Source organism: Bos indicus, chromosome 16 (assembly GCF_029378745.1).
Source record: "Bos indicus isolate NIAB-ARS_2022 breed Sahiwal x Tharparkar chromosome 16, NIAB-ARS_B.indTharparkar_mat_pri_1.0, whole genome shotgun sequence".
NCBI classification, from domain to species: domain Eukaryota; kingdom Metazoa; phylum Chordata; class Mammalia; order Artiodactyla; family Bovidae; genus Bos; species Bos indicus.
Window position 1 is genome coordinate 26547650 of NC_091775.1, and position 20391 is coordinate 26568040.

A 20391-nucleotide genomic window follows, 5' to 3' on the forward strand; every position below is an offset into this window, starting at 1 on the left:
GAAGAAGGTGAGAGAAAGAGAAATATCATATGATATCACTTACATGTGGAATCTAAAAAATTGATACAAATGAACTTGTTTACAAGACAGAAACAGACAGATGTAGAAAACAAAGGGGAAGTGAGGGAGGGATAAATTAGAAGTTTGTGATTAACAGATACATATTACTATATATAAAATATATAAACAGCAAGGACCTATTATATAGCCTAGGGAACTATATTCAATATCTTGTAATAGCCTATAAAGGAAAGGAATCTGATAAAGAAAAAATACATATAACTGAATCACTTTTCTGTACACTGAAACTAACACATTATAAATCAAGTATATTTCAGTTTTATAAAAACTGCTACAGCAAAACAAGATTAAAAAAATGTATTTCTAGAAACACTCAAACAAAATTGATGTGGAAACAAATTCAAGACCCAAGTTCTGAGACACACAAAGTGTCAGCACTTCAATTCAGTTCAGTTCAATTCAGTCGCTCAGTTGTGTCCGACTCTTTGCGACTCCATGAATTGCAGCACGCCAGGCCTCCCTGTCCATCACCAACTCCCAGAGTTCACTCAGACTCACGTCCATCGAGTCAGTGATGCCATCCAGCCATCTCATCCTTTGTCATCCCCTTCTCCTCCTGCCCCCAATCCCTCCCAGCATCAGAGTCTTTTCCAATGAGTCAACTCTTCGCATGAGGTGGCCAAAGTATTGGAGTTTCAGCTTTAGCATCATTCCCTCCAAAGAAATCCCAGGGCTGATCTCCTTCAGAATGGACTGGCTGGATCTCCTTGCAGTCCAAGGGACTCTCAAGAGTCTTCTCCAACACCACAGTTCAAAAGCATCAATTCTTCGGCACTCAGCTTTCTTAACAGTCCAACTCTCACATCCATACATGACCACAGGAAAAACCATAGCCTTGACTAGACGAACCTTTGTTAGCAAAGTAATGTCTCTGCTTTTGAATATGCTATCTAGGTTGCTCATAACTTTCCTTCCAAGGAGTAAGCGTCTTTTAATTTCATGGCTGCAGTCACCATCTGTAGTGATTTTTGAGCCCAGAAAAATAAAGTCTGACACTGTTTCCACTGTTTTCCCATCTAGCACTTACATAAGACAAAATGGAAGGAAGGTAACTGGGCTTTAGACAGCCTTGAAAACAGAATTCAAAACCACTTAGGGTGCTCACTGGAAAGCAGAAACCATAACAAGCCAATCTGAACAGCTGTCAAACTAGAAGTGATTTCTATGGAATCCAATTCATTATGGAATCTCTGCAGCAAAAGCAGACAGTTTCTTAATACCAACCACAAGAAAAAAGAGGAAATGTAGAGGAAATATATAAAGTAAATGAGACAAAGAGATAAATCAACCTATGGCATAGCTGGAAACGTTTTGGAATCCAATTCAAATAAATAAACTAAAATTTAAAAAGAAAAAATACAGCCAATGAAATATGAACTATAAATGGATAGTTAATTGCATTAAATAATTACTATAGATTTGTGATAATAATACTGTGGTTATGCTATCTAAAGTAGCCCTCATTTTCTAGAGATACATATGAAATCTTTAGAGGTAAATTGTTATGATATTTGGTATTTACTTCAAAATAATCCCCTTTATGGGAGTACAGATAAAGGAAGGGTGTCCATGTAATGATCATTTTTGAAGGTGGGTATGTTGGCTTCCTTATGGTATTCTCTATAACCTCAGATATGCAGATGACACCGCCCTTATGGCAGAAAGTGAAGAGGAACTCAAAAGCCTCTTGATGAAAGTGAAAATGAAGAGTTAAAAAGTTGGCTTAAAGCTCAACATTCAGAAAACAAAGATCATGGCATCTGGTCCCACCACTTCATGGGAAATAGATGGGGAAACAGTGGAAACAGTGTCAGACTTTATTTTTCTGGGCTCAAAAATCACTACAGATGGTGACTGCAGCCATGAAATTAAAAGACGCTTACTCCTTGGAAGGAAAGTTATGAGCAACCTAGATAGCATATTGAAAAGCAGAGACATTACTTTGCTAACAAAGGTTCGTCTAGTCAAGGCTATGGTTTTTCCTGTGGTCATGTATGGATGTGAGAGTTGGACTGTGAAGAAAGCTGAGTGCCGAAGAATTGATGCTTTTGAACTGTGGTATTGGAGAAGACTCTTGAGAGTGCCTTGGACTGCAAGGAGATCCAGCCCTTCTGAAGGAGATTCTGAAGGAATTCTGAAGGAGATCAGCCCTGGGATTTCTTTGGAGGGAATGATGCTAAAGCTGAAACTCCAATACTTTGGCCACCTCATGCGAAGAGTTGACTCATTGGAAAAGACTCTGATGCTGGGAGGGATTGGGGGCAGGAGGAGAAGGGGACGACAGAGGATGAGATGGCTGGATGGCATCACTGACTCGATGGACGTGAGTCTGAGTGAACTCTGGGAGTTGGTGATGGACAGGGAGGCCTGGCGTGCTGCGATTCATGGGGTCGCAAAGAGTTGGATGACTGAGTGACTGATCTGATCTGATCTGATACCATAGGTTTAGTTCTAACCCCATCCATGCTGAAGAACTCAATTCAAAAGAAGTATCAGAAAGCACCAGAAAAAGAAAAAAAAGACCAAGTTTTGTGGATGAAAATGAGATAGGAAAAGTTTTGCGGTATGATGAACTCTGTGCATCCCTCATGATAGAGCTTGAGGAGTAAAGCTAACCCTCAGGCAGCGAGCCGAATATCTCACATGAGTCTTTCTTGTCCACTTTCTAAGTTGAGATCTTCAGTTCTCTGAGCACTAGTTTCCTGCTCTCCCGCTGAGTTGGATCCAAGATTCAGTGTGGGGATTTATGTAAGCAAGTGTGCTTTGTCAACTGTAAAGCCAGCATTTTCCATCAAAGCAAAGGACTGCGGTGCCTGGCACATAATGGGCAATTAATAAATCTGACTCCAGTGCTGGAGCTCTGGGCCATTAGAGTTTAAAGGCAAACATGAGACAACTCTGGCATCAGGATTTTCTCCTGTATTGAACTTCAAACGCTCCTTCCACACTAAAGACTCAGCAATTTTCACTCTCCAGTTCCAAGGCCAAGAAGAAATCAGGTTGTAAATCGGCCTTTAGACTTTTCTGGTTTCATTTCAACTTTTGTTTGAAATATTGGTTTTAAAGAAGAAAAATTGCTTCCAGTACTTTTAATGTAAAAGCAGATTAAAATTTCAGGTTCATCATTTTCAAAGTCGACCAAGGGCAAATTAACCTTAGCTGTCTACACCTTGGTGTCTTCATCTGAATAACAGGCATGACAATACCTCCTTCTTTGGATGGTTGTAAGGATTAAATGAACTTAAATTTTGTATATAAACTTATACACATTTTGTATATGAATACAACTTCATATAAACAGGAACAATTAATACAGAATTAAAACCTTCATAATTATTTAAAGGGATTTGGTCATCCAGGTGTTTATGTCACTGTGGAATGCCCTGTCAATCAGAGTCACTTGCTCCTGCTAAAGGTCTGACCCATTTCCTCAAGACAACAAACTTACATTTCCCACTTTCCCTCCAACCACCACCTACCAGTAAAACAAAAACACAGAACAATTTACAATTGAGATGAAATTTTAGAACATTAAATTTGTGTAAGTGATGAGAGGAATCTGTCACTTTCTTGCAACTGTGTACTTCACGGAGATTTCCAAACCTGAGAGCATTTTCATTGTTGTGTTTTTAATTTGGAATTATGAGAAAAGCTTCCCAGGTGGTACTATTGGTAAATAATCCACTTGCCAATGCAGGAGACATAAAAAATGTGGGTTTGATTCCTGGGTTGGGAAGATGCCCTGGAGGAGGGCATGGCAACCCACTCCAGTAATTCTTGCCTGGAGAATCCCATGGACAGAGGAGTCCATAGGGTCGGACATGACTGGAGTGACTTAGCATTTGCTCTCCGTCAGATGACCTGGCAAATGGTTGAATAAACAATTGCAATAATAATCATGATAAAGTTACCATTAGTACTATTTTTATTGTTAATAATCATGCTGGGTAATTTCACTGAGCTCTTTTCTCAAATGTGTTGTGGTCTGGATTGGACTAGTCAATGCTTTAGGCTGAGGATAGGAAATACACACTATATACACGAGAGAAAAGAAATATTGTTAGTGCTCCTTTGGGGGCAGTATCTTAGAATGCTGCATCTTCCCCAATCCTTCCTCCACCATAAGGAGGAAAATAGATTGGGATTAGAAACACTGCCTCAAATTCTTTAGCCACTGAAAACTCATGACTGTAGTAGTAAATATCACAAATAGTTTGCAAATGTTTACAGCATACTTTCATTTACATTAATTATTTGGCCATTTATAACACACCTCTTCCCAGTAGTCTTAGTATCTCATATGGCCACAATTCTCAAGTTTGAGAATTGTGTTTCAGCTTTCTGCAGAAAAAAAAAAAAGGCTATTTATGAATAGCAACATAGAGATCATTGCTTCCCCCTTTTCAGGCTTAGAATACAGCAATAAACCACAAGATATTTCTCACACCCTTAAAGAAAGCAGCTTATTTCAGTATTGAGCATCACTTCCCTTTTAATGTTTCACTGATTCTTCCAAGATATTTCATTTTCCCTGATCCATTTCTGATTACAGCCAAGAAGCAAGCCATCTCATAGACTCCAGCTTCTCACAAGCTTCTCATACATTGAGACCCCCATTATGCACAGGTGTTTTCATCCACACATCATGGAAAAATCAGGTGAGAACCATAAAACCAAGATTCTGCCACAGTGCACATAGCCTGGGATTCTCAAACTACAGGGCCAGAGCTGGGCTGCAAGGAGAAGGGGGTTGGTTCCCTGGGCTCCTCGGAGAAGATAGTTAAATTCTGAGGATGCTGAGGGCAAGCTTGAGGCTGATCACTTCATTTCTGATCTCTGCAAAGCTCTAATGGGCCTGATCGTCTTCCCCAGAAGACAGCCTATTCCAATCTGCAGCCTGGTGTCTCACACATCTTCCAGGAGGGAACCTATGAAGCAGAACGACTATAAAATAAACAGTATCCCAGAAATTTAATATGCTTGGTTCATTTATTCATCACACACCAGAGGAAGTCAAAAGATAGCTACTTTCTCTTCTGATCATTATTTTTTTGTTGTCATTTGCAAGCAAACCTACAATACTCAAAACAAAAATTATCTCCTAATAAATATTCTCTCTCTGAAATCAGCTTTTTTAAAAAAATTATTTATCAGAGTATAGTTGTTTTATAATATTGCGCTAGCTTCTGTTATACAATGAAGTGAATCAGCTATGTATATACCTATATCCCCTTCCTCTTAGATATTCTTCCCTACCATCACAACCATCTGTCACTGGAGAGCACCAAGCTGAGCTCCTTGTGCTATATAGCAGGTTCCCACTAGCTATCTACTTTACACAGGGTAGTGTATAAATGTCAATCCCCATCTCCCAATTCATCCCACCCCCTTGTCCCATCTTCATGTCCATGCATCCATTCTCTACATCTGCTTCTCTATTCCTACCCTGAAAATAGGTTCACCTGTACCATTTTTCTAGATCCCATATACATGTGTTAATATATGATATTTGTTTTACTCTTTCTGACATCACTCTGTATGACAGACTAGGTCCATCCACATCTCTAACCAATGAGTCAACTGTGCAACCAAAATATCCACTGATAAATGGATAAAGAAGATGTGGTACTTATATTCAATGGAATATTATTCAGCTATAAAATGAAATCAGCTTTTGATGAGTGTTCCTAACCCTGCTCAGTTTAGTGGATGAAGTGGGTCACGTGATCCAGTCTTGCCACTTGCTTAGATCAGAGTTTGATCTACATGACTCACATCTCATCTAGTTTTACATCACCCATTCCCATAGCTCCGGATACTCAGGAAGCATACTCATTGGAGAGGGTCATGGAAAATAATAGCAATTGTCTTGCCTCCACTATCTACAATGACTGGTGAGCCATTAGGTGAGATTTGTTTTCATAAGCCAGGCTCTTGGGACACTAGAACTGCATTGCTTCTATGCAGAGTCACAAACACTCTGAGTTGCTCCAGACACCGGCGAGTAAGTCTGGATGGATGGATCAGTGAGTATGAACCCCCTGTATTCTCCATATTCCCCATGCAATCCATCCTCACCCCCAGTACAGAGAAAACAATTCACAGCGCTTGCCCTGGTCACAGCTGGGATGCAGAAACAGATTCCACAATCCTGCCTTACAGACATAATGTAACTGGCAAAATATGTACCCCTTCTAAACAAACAAGGCTGTGGGTGAGGAGAGCTGTCTTCTTCTATGGAAGTGAGCACTTCGTCATGACTCCTGCAGACCTCGATGAAGTCAGAGGGATGGAGGATGAGTTTTCACTGCAGGCCAGCTCCCGTCCAAGAGCAAATTCTTCCTTAAGAGAGCTAATGCCCTGTTCATTACCCTTGTAACCTGAGAGAAAACCAACACCCCAACAGCCTACAATCTTACTAGCAAATCTACTGATTCATTAGTAGGATATGGACCACTTCTTATACCAAATGCCTTACCTCTCTGTAGCCATTTTCACTGAAACAATCATGATTCACTTGGTTGGATCTTTCATTTTCCCTTAATGAAATGAATCCTTTCTTAACTTAATCAGGATATTCCTGATCTTTATCTCTTAAGCCTACCATTCTGAGGGTGTCAAAGAAGTTAGTAGAAATCAGAAGGGGCAGCAGAGGATGAGATGGGCATCACTGGCTCTATGGACATGAATTTGAGCAAACTCTAGGAGACAGTGTGGGACAGAGAAGTTTGGCATACTGCAGTTCATGAGGTTGTAGAGTCAGACACAACTTAGTGACTGAACAACAACAGTAAAGAGAGCTGTGATGTTGTCATTTTAAAACAGCATATCCCAGACTTCCCTGGCAGTCCAGTGGTTAAGACTTTGTGTTCCAATGCAGGGGGTGAAGGTTCAATCCCTGGCTGGGAAGCTAAGATCTCGCATGCCTTGAGGCCAAAAAACCTAAACATAAAACAGAAACAATATTGTACAAATTCAACAAAGACTTTAAAAGTGGTCCACATCAAAAACAAACAAACAAAAAAAAACTTTTAAACAGCATATCCAAAAGGGAACATCTCCAAGCTCTGTTCAGAATTAAGAGTGTAGGAGAAGTTCTCTTTACCAGTCCTCACTGCTTCACCAGAATCATAAGCCAGACTCATCTTCTGCTCTGTTTAATACACTGACTGAGGCCGTGGCACCTAAACATATAAGGTTCAGGTGTCTGTGTGTTAGTCACTCAGTTGTGTCCAACTCTTTGGGACCCAGTGGACTGTAGCTGACCAGATTTCTCTGTCCATGGAATTTTCCAGGCAAAAATACTGGAGTGGGTAACCATTCCCTTCTCCAGGGGATCTTCCCAACCCAGGGATTGAACCCATGTCTCCTGCATTGCAGGCAGATTCTTTATCATCTGAGCCACCAGGGAAGCACAAAACACATAAGCACGTGGCTTTAAATTGTTCATGGATTTCTCCTCCTACAAACTGGAAAGAGAGCATGCCAAAAATTAGCAGTACTTGCTCCCAAACCTGATTGTGCTAATTGTTTGTCTTAGTATAATTATATAATTTAAGTACATTTAAGAAACTTGAGGGCTTCCCAAGTAGCTCAGATGGTAAAGAATCTGCCTGCAGTGCAAGAAATCTAGGTTTGATCCCTGGGTCTAAAACCAAAGAGTCATGTTTCTAGGAAAGTGACACTGAGCGTTTTATAATGAATCAATAAATATGACTCTCTAAAGCAGTGCTGACCAATAGAAATATCATGCAAACCACATATGTAAGTTTACATTTTCTTACAGTCACATCTTAAAAGAATGAGTAAAATTCATTTTAATATGTTTTATTTAACCCAATATATCCAGACCATTTTCATTTCAACCTATAATTGTATAAAATTATTGTTGTTGTTCAGTCATGAAGCCATGTCCAACTCTGCGATCCCATGGACTGCAGCATTCTAGGCTTTCCTGTCCTTCACTATCTCCTGGAGTTTACTCAAACTCATGTCCACTGAGTCAATGATGCTATCCAACCATCTCATCCTCTGTCACCCCCTTCTTCTTTTCCCCTCAATCTTCCCCAGTATCAGGGTCTTTTCCAATGAGTCAGCTCTTCACATCAAGTGACCAAAGTATTGGAGCTTCTGCTTCAGCATCAGTCTTTCCAATGAATATTCAGAGTTAATTTCCTTTAGGATGGACTGGGGCAGTGACCAAAACCATCCCAAGGAGAAAATAAAATTATTAATAAGCTATTTTGTGCTCTTTTTTGGTACTTAGTCTTGGAACTCCAGTGTCTATCCCATGCTTCTGGCATATCTTCCTTCTAATCAACCACACTTCAAGTGCTCAGTGGCTGCCTGTGTCAAGAGTCTGGTCTACTGGACCAGACTTGGAAAAATCCCAATTCAATGACTAGAGACAACTATTACAGACTGGGGAGGATTCTTCATAGTTACTGAACTCAGATTTACAGCAAGTATCTGTAAGCTCTCCGTCCATACTAAAAAACCCGACATTGGAAATTTGAAATTTTTCATTATGAGTAGGATGAATGCAAGAAAGAAAACCAGGGACTCAAATCAGTGAAAACATATTCAAAAAAGCGTCTTTGGTGCCACATCAAAAGACTTGGCAAATGAATTTGAGTAAAATGGTGAATGGTATACAAATAGGATTTTTAAAATAATTGTTCATGCTGCTGCTGCTGTTGCTGCTGCTGCTAAGTCTCTTCAGTTGTGTCCGACTCTGTGCGACCCTGTAGATGGCAGCCCACCAGGCTCCCCTGTCCCTGGGATTCTCCAGGCAAGAACACTGGAGTGGGTTGCCATTTCCTTCTCCAATGCATGAAAGTGAAAGTGAAGACACTCAGTCATGTCCCACTCTTAGCGACCCCATGGACTGCAGCCTACCAGGTTCCTCCATCCATGGGATTTTCCAGGCAAGAGTACTGGAGTGGGGTGCCATTGCCTTCTCCGAATTGTTCATGCTAACCCATATTTTAAAAATTGACTTTTATTAACAGTTGCTTGCAGTTTGCTGATTTCTCTTGATCAAGTTGTAAATTTTTATTACAAATTTAAAATTAGGTTCTTAAAAATCTTAACTTGATATGAAACAATTTAAAAATCTTTAAAAGTGGATGTTGACAAACCAGCCTTTTAATAAATAAAAATATAATAATAATAAATATTATGTTGTGTCAGTAATAAAGAAGGTTCTAGTTATCCATTCTAATGGGCAAAAAAGTAAGCACTTGGGGTCTTCAACCCCAATCTTCTGCACCTTTCTTATTGCTGGAATTTCATATTCATTTCTTCTTGTTATATGGCTAGACAGGAAGATGGTAGAAATGAGAAACTGGCATTGTTTCAGCATTACCCTGCCAAGCCTCACATGGAGGAATTCTCAGCTGCTTTTGTCTCCTTGACATGTGATGTTTTGGGCTTCCACAGCATCCACATCTGTAATTGAAAAGGCGGGGGTACCACGCCTGAGGTGCCTTTGGGTCTCCTCTCTTTCACTGTCCTTACCTTGTTCCTTACAGTCCTCTCCGCCTGCCCTGGGTGAGGAGGGCTCCTAGGGAGCCTGATCTGTCTCACGGGTCCACCTTGCCCTCCAGCAGCCTGTAGGTCAGCACCTTCTCTCTTCTCCGTGTCAGGAGGGCTGAAGCCCTTTGGGAGCCTCTCCCATCCCTCACTCTTCTCCCCACTCTGCTCTCACAATTGTAGTCCTTCTGCAGGTAATCGTAAGGAGGACCCTGCCACGTGGGTGGCTCTATGATGGTTCCGGTCTGCTACTTATTTACTGCCCAGACCAGAGCCACGGTGGGAACATGTGCTACCTCCACACGCTCTACTCCTTTACCACCAAATTCCAAGACCTCTCCATTTCCTAACTGTGAAGGTCCTTCCTGGGGATATTCTCTTCAGGGCAGTTGGTGTACAAAAATGTATCATCCTTAATGCCATTCCTGTTGATAAAACCATAACCATTTCTTCCTGTTGTTTAGTGGGGTCCATTCTTTGGCACCCCATGCACTGTAACCCTTCAGGCTCTTCTATCCATGAGATTTCCCAGGCAAGAATACTGGAATGGGTTGCCATTTCTTTCTCCAGGGGATTTTCCCCACCCAGGGATCCAACCCTGGGCTCCTGAATTGGCAGGTGGATTCTTTACCACTGAGACACCAGGGAAGCCTGTAACATTGAACCATTTTACTGTTTCTAAAACATTTGTTGTGAAGATCTCTTTGTTCCCACTGGCAGGTACCACCAGTATGAGGTCACCTGCTGCTGCTGCCCAGCTGTGATTTCTTCCAAGGGTGTGATGGTAACCAGACCAGTGGTAGCAGTGGGGCTGCTCAAAGCCCTCTGGGGTCTACTCCTACCTTTTTCTGATTAACCAAATAACTGGTTAGCAATCACATTGGATAAAAGGGCTTCTGTTATACTTGGAGTGCCTTCAAACTAATTCATTTCGATTGAATTCAACACTATAATTCAACACATATTTACTAAGCATCTCCTATTTGTGAAACTCTCATTGTCACTGACTGCAAGGATTACCAGGCTTAGGAGAAAGCATGAGACAAACAATAAAAATAATTACATAGAGCAAGTAACAAAAGATAGATCATGTTTGGTTAAATAATCAGAAAAATGTTTCATGAAAAAAATGACATTTGAAATAAGCCTTGAAGGATGTGTCAGTTTTCATCACAAAGAAGAATGGATGTTCATGATAGAGATTACAGTATTTTTCTGATTGACAATTTTCCTCTCAATATTGTCAGTACCAACAACTTCCACTGGGGGTTAGATATTATCTTTTTCTCTCCCCGAAAGCTTACCTGGTGGCTCAGAGGGCTTCCCTGGTGGCTCAGAAGGTAAAGAATCTGCCTACAATGCAGGAGACCTGGGTTCGATCCCTGGGTTGGGAAGATTCCCTGGAGGAGGGCACCGCAACCCACTTCAGTGTTCTTGCCTGGAGAATCCCCATGGATCCTGGAATCCCCAGAGGATCCTGGTGGGCTACAGTCAATGGAGTCACAAAGAGTCAAACACAACTGAGCAAGCTAGCACAGCACAGCACAACCTGAAACCGAGCTATGGGACGGAGGGGACAATGTGCTTTGGTAGACTGAAAGTCATTGTCATTTATCAACTCCTGCTTTCAAGGGCAGAAATGACAAATGTGATGCTGAGCCACTCTTTCTTGTCCAGATAAAATATGCTCTAGAAATTGACAAGATGCACACCCACCATTGTCCTCTTTGCTGGCCATCGATACATCAACTCTTCAGTTCAGTCACTCAGTCGTGTCCGACTCCCTGCGACCCCATGAATCTCAGCACACCAGGCCTCTCTGTCCATCACCATCTCCCGGAGTTTACTCAAACTCACATCCATCTTACCAAGTGATAAAAGCCCACAACTGCCAGTGTCAAGATATTGATTTCTCTTGTAGCCAGCAGTAGTTGATGTTGTGCGCACATGTGTGTACACACACACACACACACACACACACACACACACACTCACCCCAGAATACACTTTACAGCTTTACATCCAAGTGAATTAAATATATTCCTTTTGGAAAAAGTATTTTCATTTTCCAGGACAAGAGATTTTTCATCCTCTGATTAGAAGTAACTCAAGTAAAACTTTATCAAATTGCTTATAAGGAGACACAACCACCTCAGCTCCACAATTACAAAAAAGTTTTGATTAGTACTATTCATGCTACGTTTCTCAACTCTCTATACTTGCCATGAAAAGGTTAAGTTCCTTTTCTCCAAGAAGAATGGGTAAGCCATTCACAGTATATAGTACAGATACTAAGAAACAAGCATTATATTCTTTGCAAATCCAATTGTATATACCTTTCAAGGTTGTCCATTGTTTTGAGTTATGTTGTCCAACTCTCCTCCATTAGGGTGGATAATGGAGCATGAACTATATTTGGCAAGATCTATGATCTAGGAGTAGACCAAGCCCTAAGCAAAATTATGAAGCAGGAAAAAATATGTCTTCAATATCCTTGGATCTCTTTTTTGAACCATTTCCTTACCTGGCTGCCAAATCTTCCCTCTCTGTGGCCTCTTTCAGATCTTCGCTCTTGAATAATATCCTACAATCAAGATCTTTCTTGTCTTATTCTGTGCTATCAACAGTTATTAATATGTATATGTATCCTGTATTCTATTCCTTAAAAGACTCTGTTCATGAATATTAAAACAAAGAGAGTTTCCTTGATGATAATTTAAGGTGTATGGCTGGCCAAAGAGATTGTTCCTATCCTTCAAATCACATCCTCTCCTATCATACTCAAGGTATTGTGCAACTAAGGAAAAATATATCAAAATGCCTGGTGAACCACAAGCAGCTCCATAAATGAAAGGATTATTACTACAGGTGTCTCAACAAGTAGAGGTTTGCTATGAAACCTTCTGTAAAAACTGAAATGATGAACACTGGGGTACACGTGAACCCCAATGTTAATTGCAGCACTGTTTATAATAGCCAGGACATGGAAGCAACCTAGATGTCCATCAGCAGATGAATGGATAAGAAAGCTGTGGTACATATACACAATTGAGTATTACTCAGCCATTAAAAAGAATACATTTGGATCAGTTCTAATGAGGTGGATGAAACTGGAGCCTATTATACAGAGTGAAGTAAGCCAGAAAGAAAAACACCAATATACTAACGCATATATATGGAATTTAGAAAGATGGTAATGACAACCCTGTATGAGACACAGATGTATAGAACAGTCTTTTGGACTCTGTGCGGGGGGGTGATGATTTGGGAGAATGGCATTAAAACATGTATAATATCATATAAGAAATGAATTGCCAGTCCAGGTTCAATGCAGGATACAGGAAGCTTGGGGCTGGTGCACTGGGATGACCCAGAGGGATGGTATGGGGAGGGAAGTGGGAGAGGAGTTCAGGATGGGGAACACGTGTACACCCATGGCGGATGCGTGTTGATGTATGGCAAAACCAATACAATATTGTAAAGTAAAAAAAATAATAATAAATAAATAAATTAAAAAAAAAAAGAAAAAGAAAACTAAAATGATGTATAGCAAAGAAGCAATTACCTTAGGACGCATCTTGCAAGATAAAGCACAAGACTCTCACAGACATGGGTCAAAGCTCTGGCAGCTGGATCTTGAGATACTGAGTGAAGTTGCCATGAAGTTGCCACTCTCATGGCTGGGGTGGGCGTGCACGCATGCACCGTCGTGTGGGCAGGAATAATGACGCAGGTTGCCATTTCCCACTCCAGGGGCTCTTCCCCACCCAGGGATCAAACCTTCATCTCCTGCGTGTCTCTTTCATCACAAGCAGACTTCATCGCTGAGCCACCTGGGAAATCACATCCATAACCACTCAGTGCAAAACAAACATTGAATGCTGCTTTCATTTTCTGCCTTTTTAACAAAAGCAAAACCACTTTAGATTTCTTTCGGTTACCAAAAACAGGTACTAACGTAGGTCTTCCCTAACAGCAAAGTAGTATAAAGCAAACTTTTCAAAAAGTAGGACTTACTTATATCATTAGTATTTCTCTGTCTGCGTAAAGGGTCAGTACCGTACTGGAGCAGGCTGGTAGTGGCTTGCAGTGGCAAACTATGTATATTTCTTGCCCCAGCTCCACAATCAGTGACATCAGGTTGGTAGTTTGAAATCAACTATTATTTACATGGTAGGATATTTACACCATGATAATTGGCAAATACTATTTACCAGAGCTTCCTCCTGCAACCCACGGAGAACCAATTTACTAGTGTGCCCCTGCATGAGGTCAAATTTTTTTATCTTATGGCCCATTGAATTATGCTGTCTTCCTGATGAGTCCTCTTGATTATGCTTCCTCCTTTGCCAATACGACATCAAAGAATTTGATGGCACAGATACATATCTCAACTAACTGTAACAACTAGCCTTGCCATGTCTTTCCTGCTTACTGGTATATTCCAGCACCTACATTGCCTGAAATATAGCATACAAAATATCTTCATCGGTTAAATAGACACTTCCCACATCTATATATGTACTGTTGGTATGAACGCTCCTGCACATACTCACACATACATACACCTGAATATAAGTTAACATGAGAGACATTTATTTTAAAAATACTTAGTAATAGAGGACAATTTTATTTTTTTATGCCTCTTTTTAACAAATTTCATTAGGGCATAGTTGATTTACAATGATGTATTCGTTTCTGCAGGACAGCAAAATGTATCAATTATACACACACATATATCCACTCTTTTTCAGATTATTTTCCCATAAAAGTCATTACAGAGTACTGAGAAGAATTCCCTATGCTATACAGGAGGTTCTTTTTAGTTATCTATTTTATATATACTAGCATGTACATGTTAATCTCAAATTCCCAATTGATCTCTTCCCCACCAGTTTTCCCCTCTGGTAACTGTAAGTTTGTTTTCTACATCCGTGACTCTATTTCTGCTTTGTAAATAAGTTCATCTGTCCTTTTTTTTTAGATTCCATTTATAAGCGGTGTCATGTGACACCTGTCTTCCTCTGTCTGACTTACTTCACTCAATATGACAATCTCTAGGTCCATCCACGCTGCTGTAAGTGGGATTATTTTGTTCTTTTTTGTGTCTGAGTAATATTCCATTGTATATATGTACCACAACTTCTTTATCCATTCCTTTGCTGAGGGACATCTAGGTTGCTTCCATGTCCTGGCTATTGTAAATGGTGCTGCAATGAACACTGGGGTGCATGCATGTGTCATTTCAAATTATGTTTTTCTCTGGATATATGCCCAGGAGTGAAATTATAGGGTCATGTGGTAGGTCTATTTTTAGTTTTTTATATAACGTCCTTACTGTTTGCCATAGTGGCTGTACCAATTTACAGTCCCACGAGCAGTGTAGGAGGATTCCCTCCTACATCCTCTCCAGCATGTCTTGTTTGTAGAGTTTTTTGATGATGGCCATTCTGACCCATGTGTGGGCAACTTCATTGTAGTCTTGAGCTGCATTTCTCTAGGAATTAGTGAGGTTGAGCATCTTTTCATGTGCTTTTTGGGATCCAACGGACAGTTTTATTTTCTATGTTAGAATATTTACTTGGTATATTGCCAAAGATTTAAAACTCCTGGAAAAGAAGTATTAATAACTGACAGGCTAAGAATCTATTTCAACATGTAGAAAAGCCTGGAATGATGCTTTTAAGTTTTAATATGCTCTTAGGAGAAAGACTAACTTTTGAAAGGCAAACTGTCAAAAACAAATCTTTTTAAGTCCTCAAGTTGTACCAATAAGTTTCATGGACAAAATTGCCTAATCGTATCTTATCCTGCTTCCTACTCGAAAATCCTTCCTCTTTCCTTCTTTCCTTATATCCATTCACTCTTCAGGCGGGCTTTAGTGAAAACACCAGTGACCTTCCTTCCAAATGTCAATCTCTAAACCACTTCACAGTCTTTCTCCTCTCTCTGCGGCATATGTCACTGCTGTATTCTGCTGTTAGTCTCATTCTGACCACGTTCAGTCTCATCCAGACCGGCGGTGTGGAACAGCATCCCTCCTCTGGAATTCCTCCAGGCCACTGCCCGCTCTGCAGCCCTTGGCTCTCAACCTCCCTGCTCTCTGACTCTTAACCCCCAGGTATGCTCCACAGTTTGGCTGTCATTCCTCCGTCTCGTGCATGGAATTTTCAGATGTTGGTACATAGAAGGTGCCTGTTAGATAGATGTACATGGCATAAGTGAACACATGTTTCTTAGCCACACACACACTCACGTGCACACTTACACACACAAGTCAACACACCCTTTGTCTCACCCAGCCCTTAGGACACAGCCCTGTGGATGCCTGCCTGCCTGCCTTCCAGCACCAGCCCAAGCTCTCTTTACTGAAATGCTCCTCTTTGCCTCCAGGGGGAGAACTGTGCCTCAGTCCCAGGATGACGCTGAAAGAGCCCTTCATAAAAATCCTCCCCTCTCCTGAGTTCTGTGAGCCTCCACTTGCTTGCTTTTACAGTCTTGGTTATAGGGCTCCCCTTCTCTGCTTTTCTCTCAAAGGTATCATATATTAACACATGTATGTGCAATCTGGTGGGGTGGGGGGGAAGGTATAGATGAACTTATTTTCAAACAATAAATAGAGACAGAGAAGCAGAGAAAAAAACATGGATACCAAATGGAGGAAGGGGGATATGATGATTTGGGAGATTGAGTTGAAATATATACACTATTATGTATAAAATACATAACTAATGAGAACCCACTATATAGCACAGGGAACTCTACTCAGCGCTCTGTGGTGACCCGAATGGAAAGGAAATCCAAGAAAGAGAGGATATATGTATACATGTGGCTGATTCACTTTGCCATACAGCAGAAACTAACACAGCATCGTAAAGCAACAATACTCCAAAAAAAAAAAAAAGTAAATAAAAACAAAAGTAAAAACAAAGCAAAAATAACCACCCAAAAAAAAAAATTTTTTTTTTTAATAAATGTACATCTTTGGCCTACTCTAGTCTTGATTCCAGAGTTCTCTCTTAAAATCACGTGTATACCTGTGGCAGATTCATGTTGATATATGGCAAAACCAATACAATATTGTAAAGTTAAAAAAATAAAATTTAGAAAAAAAAAAATCCCATCTCTACATACTTCTAATTCCCAAATTCAGATTGGGAATTAAACCTCTATTTGTAGATTCTACAGACACTGAAAACCTCACAAGTCCCACACCACACATTTTTTTCTGGGTCAAGCACATTTTACTTTCTGTTAGTGGCACTACTAGATACTACTTAATCCTGTGAGATATCCTCAGGCACCTGTGATTCCTCCCTCTCCCCAGTTTCCATTTTTCACAAATCGTATTTATTTCTGTATCTTGGGCTGCTCGGGGTCTTTGTTGTTGTGCAGGCTTTCCCTGCACAGACAGCAGGGGCTCCTCTCTACTTGTGATGGGGGGGTCTCTCATTGTGGTGGCTTCTGTTGCTGCAGAGGATGGACTCTAGGGCACTCGGGCTTCGGTAGTTGCAGCACATGGGGTCAGTAATTTCAGCCCCCAGGCTCTCAACACAGTCTCAGTAGTTGTGGCACAAGGGTTGAGCTGCTCTACAGCATGTGGGTGGGATCATCCCAGATCAGGGACTGAACTCATGTCTCTACCATTGGCAAGTGAATGGTTTACCACTGAGCCTCCAGGGAAGCCCTCTAATTTCCATTTGTTCACTAAATCCTGCCTGGGATCTCTGCATCACCAACACCAGCTGCCATAGGTCAGGCCTCAGAGGTTTCTCATGCAAACCTTCACAATAAAATGCTTTTCTTCAGTCTACTTACCATACTTTGTTAGACTTATTGTCCTAAAACCCCAATATGATGATGTTACACTTTGGTATTTCCTACTGCCAAGTTCAAAACAGCAATATTTGCATAAGATGATTAACAGACTGCCTCCATCAGAATATTAAAAGTCAGCCTTCTAATATAGATTTTTGAACCTCACTTCAAGCCAGCTGAATCAAAGTATGTCCCAGAAGTCGATATATTCAGCCAGCTCCATGGATGAGCCTTCAGCCCAGTAAAATTTGAGAGTCTCTGGGCTACAGGCTTCTCCATGGGCCAGATAGACCTTTTACCATCTGGCCTCTGACCTTTTTAATCTTATTTTTACCAGTCCCTTCACCCCATGCCTTATACAGCCTTCCTCGTGTCTGGAATGTCCCCTGCCTTTTTGCTGCCAAACTTCACTAGAGCTTAGCCCTAAATCCACTTCCTCTGTGATATTTTTCATGATGCCACTGATTATACCCAGTCCCCAGTCCCTCAGAACCTTCTATGATACCTTCATGACAATGGTATCTAGCTGCATTATAGTCACTGGGCACTGATTTCCTTTATTAAGTCAGGTACTTCTAAAGGACAAGAATCAGGTTTTACAGACCTATTTACCCTCATTTTCTGAAACTTAATAAGTGCTCAATAAAATGATATTTGAATGAATGACTGAGTAAACAGATTGCCCCATCTCCCACCATGATACCAGGAGCACACGCACAGCAACATAGAGAACACACTTCAAAATAAACATAACGGTGCTGATAGCTCCCTGATGAATCTGAAGGTGTCATTCCATCAAACCAAAAGGACCCCAATTCCATTTCTGGAATCCAGAGACCACCAGTTATTATTATATCCAGATATATATATATATAATATATATATATCCAATATGTAATCCATAATATTATATATTATATATTGTGGTATAATTAATATACCACAATTATATCCAGATCATTCTTCATAACCAAGAGCATAGGCAGAGTCAGCTAGTTTATGTTAACAGAGTCAACCGTAGAAAAGCCAAAAGCTAAGACCTAACTCACATCAATGTGTAAGTATTCTCACACCAGTGTATAACTGTGTGTATGTGTGTGTGTGTGTGTGTGTGTGTATGCTCAGTCATGTCCAACTCTTTGCAACCCCATAGACTATAACCCTCCAGGCTCCTCTGTCCATGGAATTTTTCAGGCAATAATACTGGAGCAGGTTGCCATTTCCTTTTTCAGGTGGTCCTCCCAACCCAGGGATTGAGCCTGAGTCCTGTTCATCTCCTGCATTGGCAGGCAGGTTCCTTACCAGCTGAGCCAAATGTATAATTATATATATGTTTTTAAAATCTTGTGTGGCAAGAACAACAACAAAACACACACACACACACACACACACACACACAAAAACAAGGCTCAGACAAGACGTCATCTGTCTTCAGTCTGACAGTTGATAGCATTGTTTGAATAACCCCTGAGTTCATGAATTTGTCCTGTGGCCCAGAGACAGAAAGGAAGGGAATGAGGAGGAGGAGGAGGTCACAGGGTCCCTCCTTTCCAAGAGTTTACAGTATCGGTTGAACCACGTAAATGGCACATGTGGCAAATATCCAAGGATAAAAACAAAGTAAAATGGTGGAAACCGCAAATCAATCTTCTATGAAAACAAAGTCCAATCGTCAGGTAGGATAATCCTTACCTGTTCCTCCTTTTGGAGGGCAGAATAGAACATGATGATTGGAAAAAAAAGAAAACAAAGTCCACAGCTGCTAAGGGAACACAGGGGAGAGGAAGAGATCAGGTTTGCAGTCACAGGATGTTGGCACTGGAAAGGGCTGGGGAGACTGTCTAATGCAATACTTTCCTTTGACAAATGAAAACCAAATACAGAGGGGACTTCTCCAAAAACATTCCAATAATTTGTTTAATCAAGAAAGCTCTCAGGTAATTGTGAGATAAGCCTGGAAAAAGAGAAGGTGAGTTTTACACAGGGATTACTTTGGAGAAGGAAAAAGCATAGGAGGGTGGAGGAGAAGATAGAGGCTTTGAGGGAGGGATAAGAGATGAATGTAGCTTCCCAGGTGGCTCATAGGTAAATCTGCCTGCCAATGTAGGATATGTGGGTTTGATTCCTGGGTCAAGAAGATCCACTGAAGAAGAGAATGACAACCCACTCCAGTATTCTTGCCTGGAGAATCCCATGGACAGAGGAGCCTGGCGGGCTGCTATCCATAGTATCGCGATGAGTCAGACGCAACTGAGCACACACTCACGCAGGAAATAAATGAGTGAATCGTGGGAGACAAAAGCAAAAAGTACTGGGACAAAGGAGAGAGGAATGATGGGAGGTGAGGGTGAGATGCTAAGTGGGAACTGGGGGATCAGCTTTTATGGCTGGAAAGTCTGGGTCAGAGGAAGGGGTGGGATTTGCTATGCATGCAATAGCGGTACAGTGCTGTGCGGGACTTCTTGCCCTAGGAGACTCCAACTCCAGTCAGTTATAAATTGTTGGAGCTGGAAGCACTCTGGAGAATAAGCAGTGAACTCATCCTACAGAGGAACAAGCCCAGGCCAAGAAGGAGGTGATGCAAATGTGTGACCTTTGGAGACACACTGATTCCGGTTTCAAAACTTAGTTCTGCCCTTGATCAGGTACATGTCTTTGAGTCACTTAGTGAAGCTCTTTGAACCTCTATTCCTTTCCTATCAGAATGGGAAAATATTCAGCTCATGGAGTTGTTCTAGGGATTAGGTTCTTCTGACCCAGTGCTGAGGCTGTGAAAAGGGCTCAGTGAATGCTGCTTCTGCACTATGCACTCAGTGCTCCCTTTGCATGAAGAAGGGAAGTGACTTGCCCAAGGTCAGACAGCTGATGGAAAGCAGTGCTGCAGCACAAACCCTATTGTCAGACTTGAAGCCCTGAGCTCCAGTCATAAGAAGCCTGCTCCTCTTGGGGCCTCCCAGT

General features: G+C 41.1%; 1 non-coding gene across 1 annotated transcript; it reads left to right on the top strand.

Moving 5' to 3' along the window:
- Positions 1–19102: 19102 nt before the first annotated feature.
- Positions 19103–19197, top strand: LOC139176603 (U8 small nucleolar RNA). The gene has a single exon (XR_011561057.1). It is a non-coding gene; the product is annotated as a U8 small nucleolar RNA (small nucleolar RNA).
- The last annotated feature ends 1194 nt before the right edge of the window (positions 19198–20391 follow it).